Source organism: Apodemus sylvaticus, chromosome X (assembly GCF_947179515.1).
Source record: "Apodemus sylvaticus chromosome X, mApoSyl1.1, whole genome shotgun sequence".
NCBI lineage: Eukaryota > Metazoa > Chordata > Mammalia > Rodentia > Muridae > Apodemus > Apodemus sylvaticus.
The window spans coordinates 116301735-116321745 of record NC_067495.1 but is presented as its reverse complement, the minus strand read 5'-3'; the positions used below and the strand labels follow the sequence as shown (position 1 = coordinate 116321745).

At 41.3% G+C, this 20011-nt stretch overlaps 1 protein-coding gene across 1 annotated transcript in view; it reads left to right on the top strand.

The window, feature by feature from the left end:
* The first annotated feature begins 225 nt into the window (after positions 1 to 225).
* The window catches only part of LOC127675134 (A-kinase anchor protein 17B), a 36643-nt gene continuing 16857 nt past the window's right edge, over positions 226 to 20011 (top strand). The window contains exons 1-2 of the mRNA XM_052171105.1: positions 226 to 609; positions 8537 to 8638. The gene's annotated coding sequence lies outside the window, so the exon portion shown is untranslated. The remainder of the gene's footprint in view (positions 610 to 8536; positions 8639 to 20011) is intronic.

The following is a 20011-nucleotide window of genomic DNA, read 5'->3' as shown; positions in this document are numbered from 1 at the left end:
CAGTCTCTAAATCACATAATTAGGCAGTGGGGTGGGCGGCGAGTAACCTGGACAAAACCTTAGGCTAGTTAGAACCTTGCAAAGGAATTAACTTTGGCCTTAGCTTTGCTGCACAGGAGGGGCGGGGTTACTTTAATGTTTGGTCAGGAGAAGGTGATTGGCCCTGGGGAAATCCAAGGGGCGGGTCTAGTCCGTGGTTGCCATTGGTTCTGCGGGCAAGTCAAGGGATGGCAGCGAAGGGGGCGGAGCTCGCGAGGGGAGTCAATTGGTCCGCCGGAGCCCACCAAGGGAAAGGAGCTGGCAAGCGTGCAAACCTGCACCCTGCAGCCCCCAGTCAGGAGTCAGGAAGCAGCCACCAGGAAGCTCACAGGGCCTGCAGCGGGGCGAGGGGCGCTCGGGGCGTTGGCACAGGCACGCGCGCCTGCGTCGCCGTCTTGGATGCGGCGAGGACGACTCAGTGTCGCGACCTGAGCCATTCAACAGCTGGCCTCGCCCGCAGCAGTCGCAGACAGAGACTAGGAGGGTTGATCGTTGACGTTGCGGCGGCTGGAAGAAGGCGGCGACAGGAACAGTGGCGGTTCCGCTACCCCAGCGGAGCCAAGCGTGAAGGTACAGCGGCTGCGGAGGCGCCCGATAAATACCCCCCCTCCTCTCCCCCCCAATGGCCAGGCGGCTGCGTCCTTCTGCGTCCCGTTTGGCCGGCCGCCCTGGCCTACTGGAGTCTTGGGTACCTGGCAGTCAGGGCCGCGCTGGACCCCGAGTGAGGACTTGGGAGGGGTTTTGGAGAGAACCCAGGTAGCCAGGCCTGCTCTAGGTGGAATCAGGTTTTCTAGAGATGCCCTTAGGCTTATCCCCTTGGATCCATTCGGCTGCTCTCTTGGGTCTTGGTACCGCACTAGGGGGCGCTGTGGCTGCTGCTGCAGCTGAGGTCACTGGAAGCTTTTCCTTAGGGTGTACTAGATTGCTTAGGAAAGCCAGGATGCCCTCCCTGCTTTATGCAAAAGCCAAGGAAGGGCTCTGGTTCTCAACCTGCTTCAGTGACATTCATTCCAGTTAATCACTACCGTTGCCTCTGCCCACTGATGACCACCAAGGGCCTTGTGAGGTTCCTATCGTGGATCGAATTAAACTGCTTCTAATTTGACCAAGAAAGCAGGGTAAACCTCTAAGCCTTTGGAATGCTTAGTCTTCCTTTGAGTAGAAGGGCAGGGAAGAAAGCAAGTTGGGGAGACTCATGCCTTGGATACTGCTGTCGCCGAGCATCTTGGTCACTGGGACTAGTATCGTTTTTTTTACATTTATCACGTGCTTATTGTGATTTTATTTGAAACCAGTCACTACCTGAGCACTTTTGAATGTCACTAATTCTAAACTTGTGTTGATTGGAACCCTGGGACCCTGAATTCTAGTATGGGGACCACCTGGGTCTTTTTATTTCCCACAGGGTCTCAAAGATGGTGCCCGTTTTGCCTGATGTTCTTCCTGTCTCAGATCTAGCTTTGAAACCTCATACTGTTGAAATCCTGTAAGATCGTGCAGCATAATTGATAGGGATGGCTTTTGTGAAAATGTGGTGGGGATCTCTCAAATTCAGTTTTTAAAGAAATTTTTTAAAAACATGTGAGATTCTGGCAGCCACATATTTCTGTGTTCTCTTTTATTCCTGTGTAGGGAGTGTGTCCTCTCAAAAGGATGGAGTAACTTGAAGCATGGGGTAACTTCCATGAAAGTATTTTTTACTTCAGTTCTTGTGAAGCACACAGAACATTGGAATAAGCCTCCAGGCACTGGTGCCCAGGGAATACCAGCTGCTATACACATCAGAGGATGGCTGGGCCTGACTTGAGGTAGAGGGTAGGGCATGCAGAGACCATTTTCTGCAGTAGGTGGACTCAGGATCTCCCATTTTTCTTAACCAAATATCACAGGGAAAAGTGTGGCTCATTGGTCTATTTTCCATATCATATATATACTCAGGTAAAGTGTAGCTTCTTACTGGATCCATGTCATCAGCATCAGAAGAGATGGTGTGTGTGTGTGTGTGTGTGTGTGTGTGTGTAAGTGAGAGAGAGATGGAAGAAGCTCTCTGCTGCTGAGGCTGCCTATGCCTTTTATTTTCCCAGCATGCACCCCTGCCTTTGCCAGAGAAAGGAACTTTTGTTTTTTCAGGATGGAAAAGCAATCTTACTTTAATTATAATTATAGAATCCTTTTAAAGAAATAATATTTTATTAATCCTTTGAGAATTGTATACATGCATTTTAATCATATTACCCCCCCTAACTCTTCTCAGAGGCCCCCCCAACACCATGTTCTCTTACAAAATAACCCATAGAGTCTAATTTGTGCTGCCCACATTCATGGGTTGGGAACCATGCACTGCAGCATGCTGGACCCTTAATAAAATCTGACTCTTCCTCCCTCAGAAGCTATTAGCTGTGAGTAGTTGAGAGAAGAGTTTTGTTGATAGTAGCTAAAGAATTCAGATTCAATCTCCATTCAGGTCTACAGATTTGTTGTTGTTGTTGTTGTTTCCAACATATTCCTGACCTTTTAAGAAGCTTAAAAGCTCAGTTGCAGTTGGAGGCAGGCCCCAGTTGAAGTATAGCAGGTATTTCTTAGAAGAGACAGTATAAGGACTGGAGCATCATAAGGAAGTCCCGGGAAAATTGAGTGAACTAATAAGAACTAAAATGGCTTATGGTAATTGAATGCTTACTTGGGGCTAAGTATTTGCTCATTTCATGTGATTCTTCAAAAAATTAAACACACACACACACACACACACACAGAGAGAGAGAGAGAGAGAGAGAGAGAGAGAGAGAGAGAGAGAGAGAGAGACTGGGCACGCTAGCTCATGCTTATTATTCCAGCACTCAGGTAGAGACAGAAGGATTAAGGTCCTTCTCAGCTAGATTGGAGTCTAGTTGAGCTGCATAAGACCCTGCCTTAAATATCCATAAAAGAAGTCAGGCAGTGGTGGTGGTGCACGCCTTTAGTCCTTTAATGCACTTGGGAGGCAGAGGCAGGTGGATTTCTGAGTTCGAGGCCAGCCTGGTCTACAGAGCAGGGCTACACAGAGAAACCCTGTCTCAAAAAAACCAAAAAAAAAAAAGGTATACATAAAAGATAAGAAAGAGAAACTCTCTATATTGTTGGTACTGGTCATTATGAGGGGTTGAGTATCTCAAATCTAAAAATCTGAAATCTAAAACACTCCAAAATCTGGAGCCTTTTGAATACTGTCAGGATGCCACAGGTGGAAAAGCCCACATATGTCCTCATGTGATGGGCTGCTATAAAGGAAGCTGCATTAAAAATATTATATAAAATTACCTTGAGGTTATGCATAAAACATGCGTGTGAAACAGAGTGAGTTCCAGGACAGCCAGGGCCACACTGTCTCAAAACCCTGTCTCAAAAAACCAAACAAAAAGAAAAAGAAAAAAAGAAAAAAAGAAAGGAGAATTTGATTTGATGTAATAAATTGAGACTTCTGAGAAATTCTTTATGTTGAGTGTGTGCTCATGTCACAGTAAATGTGTGGAGCCCAGAGGACAGCCTCAGTTATCCATCCTCACCTCCACCTCATTTGAGATAGGGTCTTTTTGTTGTTTGATCCTGAACATGCCCAGCTAGCTAGACGGAGAACAGCCAGGTTTATCTCACTGCAGGTACACTGGAATTACCGACGGGCTGCCACACCCGGCTTCGTGTAGGTTCTGGAGATCTGTAACTCAGATCCTCACACTTGCATGACAAATGCTTTATCAACTTACTGAGCCATATCTTCAGCCTGGCATATTCATAATCTTTGAGCAAGAAACCAAAGAGTGGTGGGATTTCCGTGGTTCCCTGGGCCTATGTCTGTCTCCTCCTTATTTTGGGATCTTGTTCAGATGTGAGTGCACTTAATTATTGTTTCTGATACCTCTAAAGCCCTAGGGTGCACCAAATGCATGCAACTGAGTAGATTCTTGGGTCTACTGCATAGGACAAAAGGAACCTAGGAGCTTTGCGTGAAAGCCAGCCCTAATGATTTGATTTGTTTTGTTTCATTTTTGAGACGGGACATGTAGACCAGGCTAGGTTTGAATTCACAGAGATCCATCTGCCTCTGACTTTCAGTGTTGGGATTAAGGGTGTAAGCTACCGTGCCCAGCAGCCTATACTACTTGAACAAAAGCAATTGAATTGGGGGAAGGTCAGCACTGAAAAAAAAAATGAGGATCTCAGTGAAAAAAACAAGAGCTCTAGCTTGTCGTGAAAATCTAGAAGGTCTGGGTGGTTTCATACACACATGACTGAGCTTCACAGAATGAACTCCTTTAGCTGGGGCAACTGAGGACCACTTCTCTTGTTCAGTCTCTACACCTTCTTCCTCATGGCCCTGGAGTCTCTGGACACTTGACCAAGGGAACCAAGCCCCACCTAGAAGATTCCAATTCAAGATCACCTTCTTGCCTTACTGTGCAATCAGGAAATCGTCAGCCCCCTTCCCACAGCACAAGCCATGTGAAATGAACATAATCCTGGCGTGCTGCAGATCTCACCATGGAGGAGCTGCCTGCCAGGAACTGAGCATTAGCCCTAGGCAGCTTCTTTTCTCGGGCCTGGGACTGAAAGCCTGGTATATTATGACACATTCTGTTGAATCTTTTTTTCTTTTCTTGACACCAGTTTTCTCTCTCCTACATACTGAATGAATATAGGATCTGGGTCAAAATGTTACAAAAAATAGTTCAGGGTAAAAATCAGAAAAAAAAACAATTAAAAATATCATGCTAGTTAGGAAAGGGGAAAGACAAGGGGGGAATGATGCAATTATATTATAATCCCCTGAAAAAAACCCCAAATATTTTAAAGAATAGCATGCTAAAATTATTAACCTAGAAATATCTGAAAGCATTTAAGTCCTGTGTGTGTGTGTGTGTGTGTGTGTGTGTGTGAGAGAGAGAGAGAGAGAGAGAGAGAGAGAGAGAGAGAGAGATGTTTGTATATGTTCATGTTGTTCATGTGTGTGAGAGGAGAGTTCCACAGCACACATGTGACAGTCTGAAGACAGCCTCAGGTACTCAGGTATCAGTCCTCAGCTTCTACCTTGTTTTAAGACAGTCTCATGTGATTGAGTATTGCATCTGTCAGACTAGCTGGTCCTTGAGCTTTTGAGGAGTCTCTTGCCTCTATCTCCCATCTCACTATAGGAATATTGAGGTTGTAGACACACCGTATGATGTCCAGGTATACATGGGCTATGGGGATCTGAACTCATATCCTTGCACTTGTGTGGTTGCCACTTGTGTGATTTACCTATGGAACCATCTTCCTAGACCCATAAGCACTCTGTGTTCTAGCTAGGTATAAGCAATTTCCGTATTAGCATTGAACAGCATTATACAAGTCTGTCCAGAAACTTCAGGGCATTTAACATTAGTGGCCCCTGCTTACCAAATAGTAATGATGTGCCCTCCTAGTGCAATTGTTATGACAACTAAAATTGCTCTTCTGCACATACCATTGTTCTTGAAGAGAACAGTAGTGGCACATTTAAAACATACAAAGCACCTTCTCAAAACATCTAGCATTTCATGGGGAGAAATGTTAATAACATCATTGCTAATCTGTGGTGCAAAGTGTTCTAGTCCTCTTTTGGCGTTTTCTGCATCAGATTCCAGTTCCTCGTCCTAATTTCTGTCTCTTCTTGACTTAATTCTTCGAGGGTGAGCTCATTATAACACATCACTCCAGCTCCCAATGTGTCTAATGAGGTAGGTGATGGGTACGTGCCCCTGAATTACTCTCATTGTTCATCAGTGTTAATAGCTCTAGTCTAAAAAAGCTTGCTAGCCTACATTACAGTTGCACCATTGGCCTTGAGATGCTGGTGCGGGATTCTAAATACTGAAGTAATACCTTTGGAAAGAAGTTGTCAGGCAGAGTCGCTGTTTAACTTAGCTTTGACCCTATTAAGTTTCTCCTGCCTTCCAGCTGTTCTAGGCTCTAGAGTAATACTGGTGAGACAGATATATATCCCCTGCTCTTATGAAACTTACAATTGAGGGGATGAAGGAAACGGGGTACAAACACAAGTTGATAATAATACATTATGATTAGGTGGCTTTGATGTTATGAGAACAGTGCTCTTTTAACTGTTCAGGGATAGCATCTCTGAGGAGGAGACTAGACATTTGAGTCAAATCGGAAAAGCAAAGGAGCCAGGCAAAGCCATAGGCAATGTGCCTAATGTCTTGTGTGCAGTGAAGAGGCCAATGGGACCCAGGGTGGAGAGCAACTTCAGTGGGGGCCGAGGCGGTGGAATGAATTGACAGGAGCAGGCAGAGGGCACATTTCAAAGGTAAGAAGTTCAGATTTCCTTTAAGGCATGGTTGGAAGTCACTGGAGGGTTTTGAACTGATATCTGACATGATTTGGCTTAGGGTATTTTAAGTTAGGCACGGTGGCATACACATCAGGTTCCAGTTACTTGTCCTAATTTCTGTCTCTTTTTGACTCGGTTCTTCGAGGGTGAGCTCATTACAGCATACCACTCCAGCCCCCAATGTGTCTAATGGAGTAGGTGATGGGTAGGTGCACCCGAATTATTCTCATTGTTCATTTATCCCAGCACTCAAGAAGCATTACTGTGAGCAGGAGGATTGCTGTGAGTATGAGGCCAGCCTGGGTTACATTATGAATTTTAGACCACCATGGGCTATGGTGTGCATACTTTTCTCAAAAAAAAGTGAAATTTTTTGTTTTAAATCACATTGGCAGTTATCTAGAGTAAGGATAGAAACAGAAAGGCTAGTTAGGAAGCTTCCAAAATGATTCAAGTCAGGATCAGGGAAGATTAGGCCTAGGAGGTAGCTACAAATGAAAAATGGGTTTGGAATATATACTCAAGGTGAAGGGATTGAAATGGAGAAGGAGGGAGGGCTAGCTAACACCTAGGTTTTTAGCCTGATGCCCTGGGTACAGGTGCATATACTTAGGGAAATGAAAATTAGTGGGTGGGAAAGAGCTGGTGTGAAGTGGAGGGCAGGATTGGGGGATGGGAATTAGGAATTCGGGTGTTCTTGTTTTGCTGAGATGCCAAGGAAAAATTGCACTGGAGACAATGAATAGGCAGTTGAATATGTGTTTCAGGTTGGCAGAGTTTGAGCCCACATAAAATTAAATGCAAATTAAAGGTGCTTTGGGGTGTCAAAATATACTAGCATAGACATCACGCCTAAAATGATAATGATATAGTGTGAGCAGGGCCGCAAAGGAATCAGGCACAGGGACTCTGCTGATGGCCTGATTCTTTGCCTTAATGTTCCAGGAGACCAATTTGACAAAAGGTAATGAGCTGGATAAGATTATTCCTGACCTTTGACATAGTATATTTTAGGTACTTTAGATACTGAAGAAACAATCTCTAAAAGCTCTGTACAGAGTTTTTCATGCTAAGTGTACATTCTTATAATAATAGTCTGGAGTAACACTCTTTTAAAAGGGGTAGCGTGTCCTTTTAGGAAAAGAAATGGAGCCAGGCATAATGGCTCTGGCCTGCAATTCCAATAGTTTACTGGGTTGCATAGTGAATTCCAGGCTAACAGGGCTGCATAAATAGACTCTATGCGGGGCTGGGGGACACACACACACACACACACACACACACATCCCTAAAGGGAAGGAATAGCTAACCATTCTGGGTTCATTCTGTTGCTGTGATAAAACACTATGACAGATAGCAACTTAGAGGAGGAAGGGGTTTATTTGGATTATACTGCCAGGTCACAATTTATTATTGAGAGGAGTTAAGGCAGGAGGATCCCAAGGCGGGAATGTGAAACAGAAGCCATAAATGAATATTGCTTGCTAACTCACTCACAAGCCCATGCTTTCTCTTTTCCTTCCTTTTCTTTTTTCTTTTTTTCTTTTTTTTTTCCGAGACAGGGTTTCTCTGTGTAGCCCTGGCTGTCCTGGAACTCACTCTGTAGACCAGGCTGGCCTCGAACTCAGAAATCCACCTGCCTCTGCCTCCCAAGTGCTGGGATTAAAGGTGTGCGCCACCACAGCCCGGTTAAACCCATGCTTTCTCACACAACACAAGCCCTATTGCCTAGGGATGGTGCTGCCTGCAGTGGGCTGGGCCCTCTTGCATCAATTAGTAATCAAGACAAACCCCTGTGTGAGTCTGAATATCATTATATTCATAATATACATTATATTCATAATGTAGGCAATTCCTCAATGTAGGTTTTCCTCTCAAATGACTCTAGGTTTTATAGCAAGTTGATAGTCAAAGATAATTAGGATACTAACCAAAGTTATAGTAACCCCCTCATATAGAATCTCCCTGTATATACTTTTCACATATCAGTATCTGGAATTGTTAATAAAGCAGGTGTAAATCTTGGAGAGTGGCGTTGTGTAGGTGCAACTGTGTAAACCTTACAAGCTGTTCATGGTAAACATGATGAATAGTTGTGTTGTTTATGTGAAAATCACTTCTTCCACTTTTGACTTTGTTCCTGTTTCTGTCTAACAGTGTCCCTTGCTTAGGATGCCACAGCACAGTGCTCACCATGAAGAGTTCCCGTGAATCGTGACCTTTGTGATATTTTCTTCTTTGACACATTTTCTGCATAAGGTATTGGGTAATATATCCTATTCCATGAGACTTGGATTTGAATAAGTTCACCTTGGGCTTTTTAGAAAGGTTGGGAGACAAGCTTTCAAAAACCCATTGAGTACACTGTCTTAAAGGTGGCTTTTCCCCTGTAGGTGGCGACTGGTAGACAGGAATTTTGCTGGTAATTTTCAGACCAAAGCTACAAGGTGCAAAACACTGGCAATGTTGTGATAAGCATTTTCGAAGAATAATACTCAAATTATTCAAGAAGTGCAACAAGAGCCTGGAAAATACCCATCCACAGTCCTTTCAATCCCCGTTGACCTTTTTTCCCCCATGTGAATAAAAGAAAGTAGTACGTCTGCAGCATCATGGTAAATTAATCCAGGATAGACAGCAGCTTTCTTGGCCATGTTGAGAAAAGGTGTTTCCCAATAAAGAGCTGAAGAAGGGGGAAAACCCACTAATTGACTTGTCAAACAGCTCCACCAGCGGCTTGTGCATATAGTTTTTAGCTTTCTTCCTTGCTATTATTGGTTCACCGATTATAGATTATAACAAGGTCGCATGCAGAGTCATGTAAACACTTTGTTTGCTTATTTATTTGTTTATTGGTTGTTTTTTTTGAGACATAGTGTCATGTATCCCAGGTTGGCCTCAAATGGCTTTAGATTCCCTATGTATTCAAGGATGGCATTGATCTTCTATCCTTTCTGTCTCTATCTCCTGAGTGCTGGGATTCCTGGTCCACACCCACCATGCCTAGTTTATGTGGTCTGTTTTTCTCCTTTCCTGGGTTTCCTTCCTCCTATTCTCTTTTCTTTGGGTTTTGGTTTTGAGACAGAATCTTGTTATATATCATATGATGGATGGCCTTGACCTAGTGATCCTTCAGTGTCCACCTCCTGATTGTTGGAGTAACAAGCCATGTGCCATTAGTCCTGGTCCATTTTCTTCGTTTAACAATTCTAATTCCCCACACTGAACTCTGCCTTACAGTTAAATGGGAGTAGAAGTAGAAGAGATTTTCTCTTAGTATTTCATTGCTGCCAATCTGTCGTACCTGAATGGACATGGGGTCTCTAAAATCTCCTTCTTTTCTGTCCAGAGGATCTCAGGGTCTTATATGAGTTCTTTCAGGCCATCAGAGTCTGGGAATCTCACAAAAGGTCATAAATTGGCTATTATTGCAAAACTGAGTGCTGCTTAGTTTAATGAAGTGATTTTGATGTTATTCCAAGATCTGAGCACATGGTCAGTGTTGGTTTTTGAAATGAAGTTTAGGTTAATGATGTGCACAGATATATGAGCATCTTCACCGAGGAACTCTGGAATATTTGTATTTGAATAAGACTTACTGGAGAGTCTGTATTTGCCAGAAGATTGGCCGTTGGCTAGGTAGGTTTGACCCAAATAAATGTTGGCTGCCCTGCTGACTTCCAAAATGTGTTGGTAGAATTTTATATGTCTTAGATGCTTTCAAAACAACAACATTAAGGTTCCAAATCCTGGAGAAGAAAGAAAGACAACAAAGGGCTGCTTTCAGAGAGGACTTGAGTTGTGTCGACTGTCCCATTTTTTTTTCCTGTCATTACTTTTTGCATGTCTTTCATTTAAATGTCCTTGCTGCTATTCTGACTGCAAATGCCCGAGAGTGAGAAAAAATAACTGGTGGCTGCTGTGACAAATTGCTGTTAAACTTTCAGAGCCAATTTCACTAAATAAATAAATAAATAAATAAATAAATAAATAAATAAATAAATAAGTAAATAAAACCACAAAGTAGCTGATGAATTTCTCTACTCAGTCCTGAAATAAGAGAAAGTATTGGAGTGACTTTGGGTGTCAACCGCAGGATGTGTTGAGTTGGCCTTGCTAGTTACAAACCTGTTTTGGGCTGTGAGCATCTGTAGTCTGTTTCCTTCTCCTGAAGTTCTTATTCTGCTGTTCTGTAGCAGATAGATAGTGGCACGGCAGATGGCTCGATGAGTAGAAGAAGCAGGCATGGCTCCTGGGAATCTCCCAGAAACTTTCTGACATTGGAAGCATGTTGAATGCAATATTCCAAGAAAACTCTCGACACACTATACTGGTAAAGCCAGCTGTGGTGATGCATGCTTTTAATCTCACCACTTGGGAGGCAAAGGCAGGCAGATGGCCTTGTGTTTGAGGCCAGCCTCGTCTATATTAGCACAATCTTTTTTTTTTTTTTCTTCGAGACAGGGTTTCTCTGTGTAGCCCTGACTATCCTGGAACTCACTCTGTAGACCAGGCTGGTCTTGGATCTCAGAAATCTGCCTGCCCATGCCTCCCAAGTGCTGGGATTACAGGCATGTGCCACCACTGCCCGGCTTATATTAGCACATTCTAAGACAACCAGGACTATGTGGAAAAACACTGTTTCAAAAAACAAAACAAAACAAACAACAACCAAAGGATACTGGCAGAGTGCACGCTGTGTAAGCACTGTGGAGCAATCAAACTTTTTAAAATATATGGGCCATTAATAAAACCACTTCATTCTAATTAGCTCACAGATAATGACATTGCACAGCTGCTTTAAGTTCCTGCCCTGACTTTGTTCAATGATGGACTGGAGATGTCATCCAGATACACCCTTTCCTCCGCAAGTTGTTTATGGTTGTTGATTTACCAGAGCAGCAGGAACGCAAACTGGAACAGATATTAGTACCAGGAATGGAGTTGGTTTCATTACGAACCTTACCAGAAGGCTTTTTATGCCTTTGGACTATTTTGTTAGAGGATTGAAGAGGATTTGAGCATTTTAAACTGAAAAAAAAAACATTGTATACTCAGAGCTTAATGGGCTGTTTTACTGAGAGCTTAGAAGATAGGGACATGCAGACATGGGACTTGGAGGCTTGGATTGTGAAGTTTCAGAAGGAAGTAAAGACTCTATTGAGGGCATTTGTGTTATATTTTGGATTAAGAATCTGTGATTGTTGGTCAGTGGAGGCTGAGGAGTCTAGCCAGGATTAACAAGCGAATAGCGTCACATTGGCATCTCAAGCTGACAGCTGAACTTGTCAGTGTGCCACAGTCACCTCTGTGGTTCAGGATGGTGGGATAGCCACCAAGGTGTGAAGTGGAACCTTTCTAACCCTATGAGTCAAGGTATGTGTTAACAGAGCTGAAGTGAAGTTATCCAAGCCCTTTGAAGCCCAGAAGATGGAGTCCCAGATGTCAGCCATTGAGCTGCACTGTGGCTTTGAGTCTTGCTTAAGTATGATTGCTCCTATGCACTGGTTCTTCCTTTATAGAGTAAGTTCTTAACTTGTCTTTAATTTTATGAGAGTCCACAGAAAAGAGACCTTGAACTTTTAAAGCATCTGGGATTTTTTTTTTTTAATGCTAGAGAACATTTAAAGTTGTACTGTATTTTATTTTAAGGTACTAACACGAGATCTTGGAGACAAACCTGAGGATGTGGTTTATACTAGAGTCTTAAACCTTTTTGAGTCAATTGGTCTATGAACATGACAGTGATTGATGGAAAGGATGAGACTGGTGATTCATTCTTCTTGTGTCTGTTTAACACATGATTTATTTTTAAATTAAATTTAATTTCTGTCTTTTAAAAGTTAAATCATCAAATCCACCTTCACCCTCCATGCATTTCTCCTCTGATTCCTTCCCCCAAATATCCCACCAATCTTTCCTTCCAACTTCATCAACTTCATGTGGCTTTTATAAACTGAGTCTCCTCGGTGCCGCCAGTATGTGCACGGGTCTAGGACCACCTTCTGAATAGCCTCTCAGGGGCCACACCTGTTCAGGAAACTGACTCGACATCTCCTGGAAGCTATCAATTTCTATTAGCTCCTCAGCTAAGGGGGGTAACGATGGCTTACTGACCACCTTCCTGTTCCACAGAGGGCATTTGTCTGGCTTGTGCAGGTTTTCTGTGTGCTATCACAACAGCTGTGAGTTCATGTGTGCAATAGAGCTGTTGTGTACAGAAAATATAGCTTCACTGCAGACACCCACTACAGGTAGCGCTTACACAATTTCCATTCATCTTCCACGATGGTTTCTGAGCCTTGGGAGAAGGGATATGATATAGATGTACCATTTAGAGCAGAACGCAGTCGTCTCTTCCTTGCATGTTAACTATTTGTAGGTCTCTGCATTAATCAACATCTACTGCAAAAAGAAGCTTCTCTCATGAGGGTTGAGAGGTACACTGATCTATGGATATAAAGATAAGAATTTAGGCCAGGCAGTGGTGGTGCACTGCCTTTAATCCCAGCACTTGGGAGGCAGATGCAGGTGGAATTCTGAGTTTGAGGCCAGCCTTGTTTACAGAGTAAGTTCCAGAACACCCAGGGCTATGCAGGGAAACAAAAAAAACCAAAAACCAAAAACCAAAAACCAAAAAACAACAAAAAAATAAAAAAACAAAAAAAAAAGGGGGGCTAGAAAAGGGGAAATCATTTGAAATGTAAATAAATTATATCGAATAAAAAAAATTTAAAAAAAATAAAAAAAAATAGGAGACAGTTTATTACTATGTTGATTTAGCAAACATTAGTAAGTTCTCCCAAGTACTAAGATCTACTCATCTACAGTTTCTTGACTCAGTTAATAGTAACAAGAATGGATTTCAGCTTATTGAGTCAACCTTAAATGTAATCGGCAAGTGGCCAGTTAATCTTAGAATATTCAGGAGCGTGGCCTGCTTAAACACAAAATTGGAAGGCAAATTTGCCTTTTAAAGTCAATTTTATGTCATAGCCTAATAACTTGATCTTAGAAATTCTACTTGTACCTGTATTTTGGTTAATATATAACAAACTCTCTCTCTCTCTCTCTCTCTCTCTCTCTCTCTCTCATATGTGTATGTATACACACACACACACACACATATATATATATATATATATATACATGTGTATATATGACATGTGATGTGCAGATATGTTTATTTGATTTAAACAAGTATAAAATGGAAATCATTAAGCTGGGTGTGGTGGCCTATGATCTCAACACTCTGGAGGCAGAGACAAGCAGATCCCTGAGTTCCAGGCTAGCTTGGTCTACAGAGCAAGTTCCAGGGCAGCCAGGGATACATAGAAAAACATTGTCTCATAAAAAGGGGAAGGGCTCGAGAGATGGCTCACAGGTTAAGAGCACTGACTGCTTTTCTAGCGGTCTTGAGTTCAATTTCCAGTAATCACATGGTGGTTCATAAGTCTCTGTAATGAGATATAGTGCCCTCTTCTGGTATGCATGTATAAATGCAGGTAGAACACTGTATACATAATAAATCTTTTTTTAAAAAAAACCTCACATAAAGTAGAGTTTTTTTAAAAAGCAAAGACCATGGGAAGAGAAAGCTAAAAACATTTACAGACCTATTTTTGAGAATGAAGTATGATTCTCTAGCAGATTTAATTAAATAAAGATTGTTGCATTGACTTGGAACTGGGAAAGTTTTCTGATTTAGAAAAAAAACCCTTGCTAGTGTATTAATATATAAATATTTTTTAGAAATACCTATTCTTAAAGAGGCTGTGAATTAAATACTTTGCAGATAGCTGAGTGATTGCCAAAGGCAGGAGGATTACAAAAAAGGCACAAGAAAATTTGTGAAAATAATGGTTATTTCCCCTATTGTGCTCATGACGATGGTTTTTCTGAAGGTATGTATACATGTGTCAAGACTTATTAAAATGTGCGCTGCTGACATTTGTTCAGTTTATGTTATAAAATGGATAATATTATACCTCAATTATGTCTCTATCAAGCAGTCTTTATGTTTTCGTGGTACTAGTGATAGAACCCAGGACCACTTGCATGCTAGACAAGCAGTCTACCACTGTGCCACATTCCCAGCCCAACTCAATAAGGCAGTTTTCTAAAAATCACCTGCATAACCTGTGAAATAGCTAGTAGCACAGGTGCCATGCGACCCTCTGTTTCTAAGAATTGTATTCCAACCTCCAGGGCTTCAGTCACGACTCATATAACCTTCAATTCTGCAATCAGATGCTAGTGATGGCACATTGGGGGTAGAAAGGTGACTGTTGTATTAATTTGCCGTGACCCTTTCCTAGACACATCTGTGTCTGACGTGTCGATTGCTTCTAGGTGCGCGCTTTGTGAGAGGTTGCTTGTTTAACATGTTTGAAGTTTTGGATTCCATTTCTCGCACAACTGATTGAATAAACAAATGAGAAGTGGATAAAGTATGCAAGGCAAAAAGAGGAAGTTATTATCCTCTACTTCCAAGCCACTTTCTAGAGGAAGTATTGCTAACAATTTGTTGTATTTTCAAACTTTATGTATGTTTGTTTGTAGACATACATATATGCTTACATTATTCTATGAGTTTATTATATCTCATTTTTGAAAATACTAATTATTCTGCAACATCTTTCCTCTAAAACCTATACTCCATCTTATCAGTAAACACACCTCCCTCTCTTCCCTTCTTCCTTCCTTCCTCCTTTTTTTCATTCCATGTTCCCCTGTTCTCTTTCTTCCCTATCCTTACTTATTTTTCCTTATTTTTATTTAAAAATCCTTTCATGAGATACATTTTGATTATGTTTCCCCACTCCAACTCCTTCCAGCTCTACCCCTTGTCCCTAACCACTCAACTATATGATCTCTCCCCCCCTCTCCATCTCTCTGTCTCTTTCTGTCTCTCTATCTCTCCGTGTATGTGTGCCTGTCTGTGTGTCTCTCTGCCTCCCTGTTTCTCTTTGTGTGTGTCTGTCTCTTTCTCTGCTTCCCCCAGTCATGTCTGAGGCATCCTTCAACAACAGGTGCCACAGTGGAATTGATTGTTTACAGCTGTGTGCCAGCTGTTACGCACGCTAATTTCCCATGGTATGGCTGGAGCACTGGAAGTGATATATGCAAACATCCTATTACTTGGTGGGCAATAGGCCCTTGACAGATTTTTAAATAAGAATTGAAAATTATCTTTCTATTCCCAGGAAGTAATCAAAAACAAAATATCCATGTGTATTTAATTTTAAGATCAAAAGTCTATGACTGGAGAAGGAGTAAGAACAACCATTTTTTGTTATTGCAGTATTAGGAAAATTGGAATTTGAGAGTCAGGGTTGTGGTGATTTGAAAGGGGGCATTTAAAAAGTTAAAGATTTTAATTGGTACATTTAAAAAATATTTATTTATTATTATATGTGAGTACACTGTAGCTGTCTTCACACACACAGGAAGAGGGCGTCAGATCTCATTATGGATGGTTGTGAGCCACCAAGGGGTTGCTGGGATTTGAACTCTGGACCTTCAGAAGAGCAGTCAGTGCTGTTAACCACTGAGTCATCTCTGCAGCCCCTGGCACATAATTTTAAATCTGAAAGTACAATTATATGTATTCAAGGGACATAATTTGACATTGCATGTGATGTGTAATGATCATACTAGAGTATGATATGTCTATCTCCTCAGACATGCATCATTTCTTTGGGTGGAGAATATTTAAAACCTGACCTACTGCGTATTTTGAAATATACAATTAATTTGTCTTCTCTATAGTTGCCCTACGGTTGTGTAGAACAGGAGTGATTTTCGTGATAGTCAACTGTACTATATGTACACTAACCACCTTCTCTCCAGTCCCTCTTCCTCCATTCTTCTCAGCCTATGCTAACTACCATTCTATTCTCTATTTTCATGGAAGTAAGTATGTTAGCTTCCTTGTATTCCTGGCTTATTTCATTTAACATATTTCCCAGCTCTTCCTAGTTGTGGAAATGACGGGATTTCATTCTTTTTAGAACTTGATAACATTCCATTGTGCTTATATACTGAATATTCTGCATCTATCCCCTACTCTATGAGCACCCAAGTTAAATCTGCAGTAAGCGTGAGAGTGCTTCTTGACATACTGACTTCATTTCTTTGGACATATGCCAGGTTAGGAGACATCTGTGTCATGTTCTAGTTCTGGTTCTATTTCGAGTGTTTTGATGAGCCTGATATACATCCTATACATTACTATATATAGTAGACATCACTGTATATAGTAATGTCCAAGCACCATTTATTGGTGCCTTTTTAAAACATCAGTTATTTCTGGGTCATGTATCTTGTTGTATTGGTCAATGTGTCTGCTTTTATGCTAGTAACATGCTGCTTTGGCTACAGTAAGTTTTTTCCGAGACAGGGTTTCTCTGTGTAGCCCTGGCTGTCCTGGAACTCACTCTGTAGACCAGGCTATGCTTGAATTCACAGAAATCTGCCTGCCTCTGCCTCCCAAGTGCTGGAAATAAAGGCATGTGCCACTACTGCCCAGCTACAGTAGTTTCATAGAACATGTTTTGAAATCAGATATTATGTCTCCAGCTTTGTTATGTTAGATTTTGCTCAGAATTACTTTGGCAGGATTTTTTTTTTTTTTTTTTTTTTGCAATTCCATACAAGTTTTAAGAGTTTCCTCTTGTTTCTGTGAAGGATGCCCTTGTTATTTTGATGGGTACTGCATTAAATCTATAGATTATGTTGAACAGTATAGCTATGTCAAGAATATGAATTTTTCCAGTCCAGGAGCATTTCAGGCTGTCATTGTCTGTCTGTCTGTCAGTCTGTCAGTGTACTCATGTGTGTGTTTCAATTTCTTTCATCAGTCTTTTATGGATTTGATTGTAGAGTTCTTGAATCTCTATGGTTAAATAAATTTCTAGGTATCTTTATAGGTGTTGCAAATGAATTCATCTCCTTGATTTCTTTTTCACATTGTTCATTGTTGTATATGAATATAAGGCATATTTGTTGGTATATGTCCTTAAACCCAGCACTCAGGAGGCAGGGGCAGGTAGATCTCTATGACTTAAAGTAGCTCAAGGCTAGTATGGTCTACATAATGAATTCCAGGTCAGTCTGGCCTGTGTAGTGAGCCCTTATCTCAGAAAGAAAGAAAGAAGATTAATATTTATTTTTAATTCTATATGTATGAGTGCTTTTTTTGTTTGTTTTGTTTTTTTTTTTTTTATTTTTTTCGAGACAGGGTTTCTCTATGTAGCCTTGGCTGTCCTGGAACTCACTTTGTAGACCAGGCTGGCCTCGAACTCAGAAATACATCTGCCTCTGCCTCCCAAGTGCTGGGATTAAAGGTGTGCACCACCACTACTCGGCATGTTTGAGTGTTTTGCATGCATGTATGTCAGTGCACCATATGCATGCCTGGCATTAGTATAGGCCTGAAAAGGGCACCAGATTCCCTATTACTGTAGTTGCAGATGGTTGTGAGCTGCTATGTGGGTGCTGAGAACCAAAGCCCCTGGGCTGGAGAGATGGCTAGGCTCACAACCAAAAATATAAATATCAAACCTCCTAGTCCTCTATGAGAGCAGCAAGTGTTGTGAGTTGCTGAGTCATCTCTTTAGCCCTCAGTACTTTTATATATTGATTTTGTATTCTGTAACTTGTCTATCAGTTCTAACATATTTTGGTAGTCTTTAGGCTTTTCTCTATATCAGATAATGTTATGTGCAAATGGGTGATTTGTCTTCCTCCCTTCCCATTGGATATTTACCTCCTTAATCGTTTTTAATTGTCTTAGCTGAGATTTTCAGAGGTCATTTTAAAAAGGGCTGGCAATGCTGGAGGATTGACTCCAGTTAAAGAAATACCCATGTTTGATTCTCAGGACCTACATCATGACTCACAACTGTTTGTAACTGCAGTTGCAGGGGCTCTAACTCTATCTTTTAGGATCTATGGGTACTGCCCACACATGGTGCAACAGATATACATGCAGGCAAAATATTCATAAAACAATAAAATAAAAATTTTAAATATGGACAATCAGGTCTTCTTGGGAAAATCTGGTTCTCTTTTATAGTAATTCATTTTTTTCTCCAAAACAGTCTTGATTCTAGATCATTTTGATGATTTCAGAAGATGAAATCTAAGAGCTGGGATGTAGCTCAGTGGTAAAGTACTAGTCTTGTGTGTGCAGGGGCTTTGGTTTATTTCCTGACATCACAAAACAAGATCTGTACTAAAAGAATTTAGAAATTAATCTCCATTAAGCTATTTAAAAACATAACTGAGACTTTTAAATTAATCTATGAAAGGCATTATTTAAAATTATTTTTCCATCAGTATGATTTTGGGGAGATGTCTGTTAAGATCTTTTGTCCATTTTTCTGTTGTTTTTGGAATCAAATTTAGGGCCATACACATGGTAGGAAAATGTTCTTGCAGCTACATCCACAAACCTGTTTGGCTGGCTCATGTAAACGTAACCTTTCTTCACCTGTGATAATTGTTACCTCAGAGGCTTACTGCCTCTGTCTGCTCACCTGGGCCTAGTCCTGGAAGCTTCTAGCCTCCATACAGTCTAATCTAGGCCTAGGTTTTCAGTCTCTGAGACTTCCTGTTAAATAAGTTCTGAGCTTTCTGAACTCTGGGTGGCTGGTTCGCCTCAGTTTTTGTGGTTCAAAACTGCTCTCCAAACTAACTGATTCAGGCGGACTTCTCTTGACATTTTCTGAATTGCTCTGCTTGGCCTCATACTCCATTTGGCAATTTGTTCTTCTCTTCAGGATCCTTCTCATTCTCTGGCTCATTCTGTCTTCACCTGTGTCTAGCTTCATTTCTCTTCAACCTGTCTCTATAAAACTCTCCCAGGAAAACTGCCTGCCTCCTTCTCTCTGCACTGCCCCTGAAGTAGCTTCCCCTTTCTCTCTCTTCTTGTGAGAGTTGGGCGGATCCTATTCTGTCAAATCTTTCTCTGATTTGTCACTTTGTCTGCCATTCAATTAGACTTCACTTTCAAACATGGCTGCTTCCTTCTACAACCTTTACCTTTACTGTTTGGAATCAAAGATGTGTACTAAAGGCATGCCTGTATTCCAGCCAGAGGTATTAAAGGTGTGTGCTAATGGATAAGCCACACCACAACTAGAAACAGGTTTTTCCAATAAATAATACAATCTCAGGGTTCGCAGAATGATCAAATATTCTGCAACAGGCTCATTTAAAAATGTTATTAGTTACATGTGGGCATGTGTGGTGATATGTATGAAGGAGTCTAGTTGCTTGTGTAGTGCAGGGGGGGGGTGTAATATCACCTAGAGGTGGAATTACAGTCAATTTTGAGCCAACTGAACTTTGGCTCTCTGCAAGAACAGAGGTTCTTAATATCTGAACTATCTTTCCAGCCCATTTTGGCCCATATTTAGATTAGATGTCTATTGTTCCAGCATTAGTCATTGCAAAGATTACCTTGGCTAACTTCTTCATACATTCATAGACTTTATGTGAACCTATTTCTGAGTTTTCTATCCTGTCCTATATATCTACTTGTCTTGTCTTTGCTATGTGCCATCTTATCTTAAGGACTATGGTGTTAGATTACTTTTGAAGTCAGAGAGTATCATTCTAACTGCC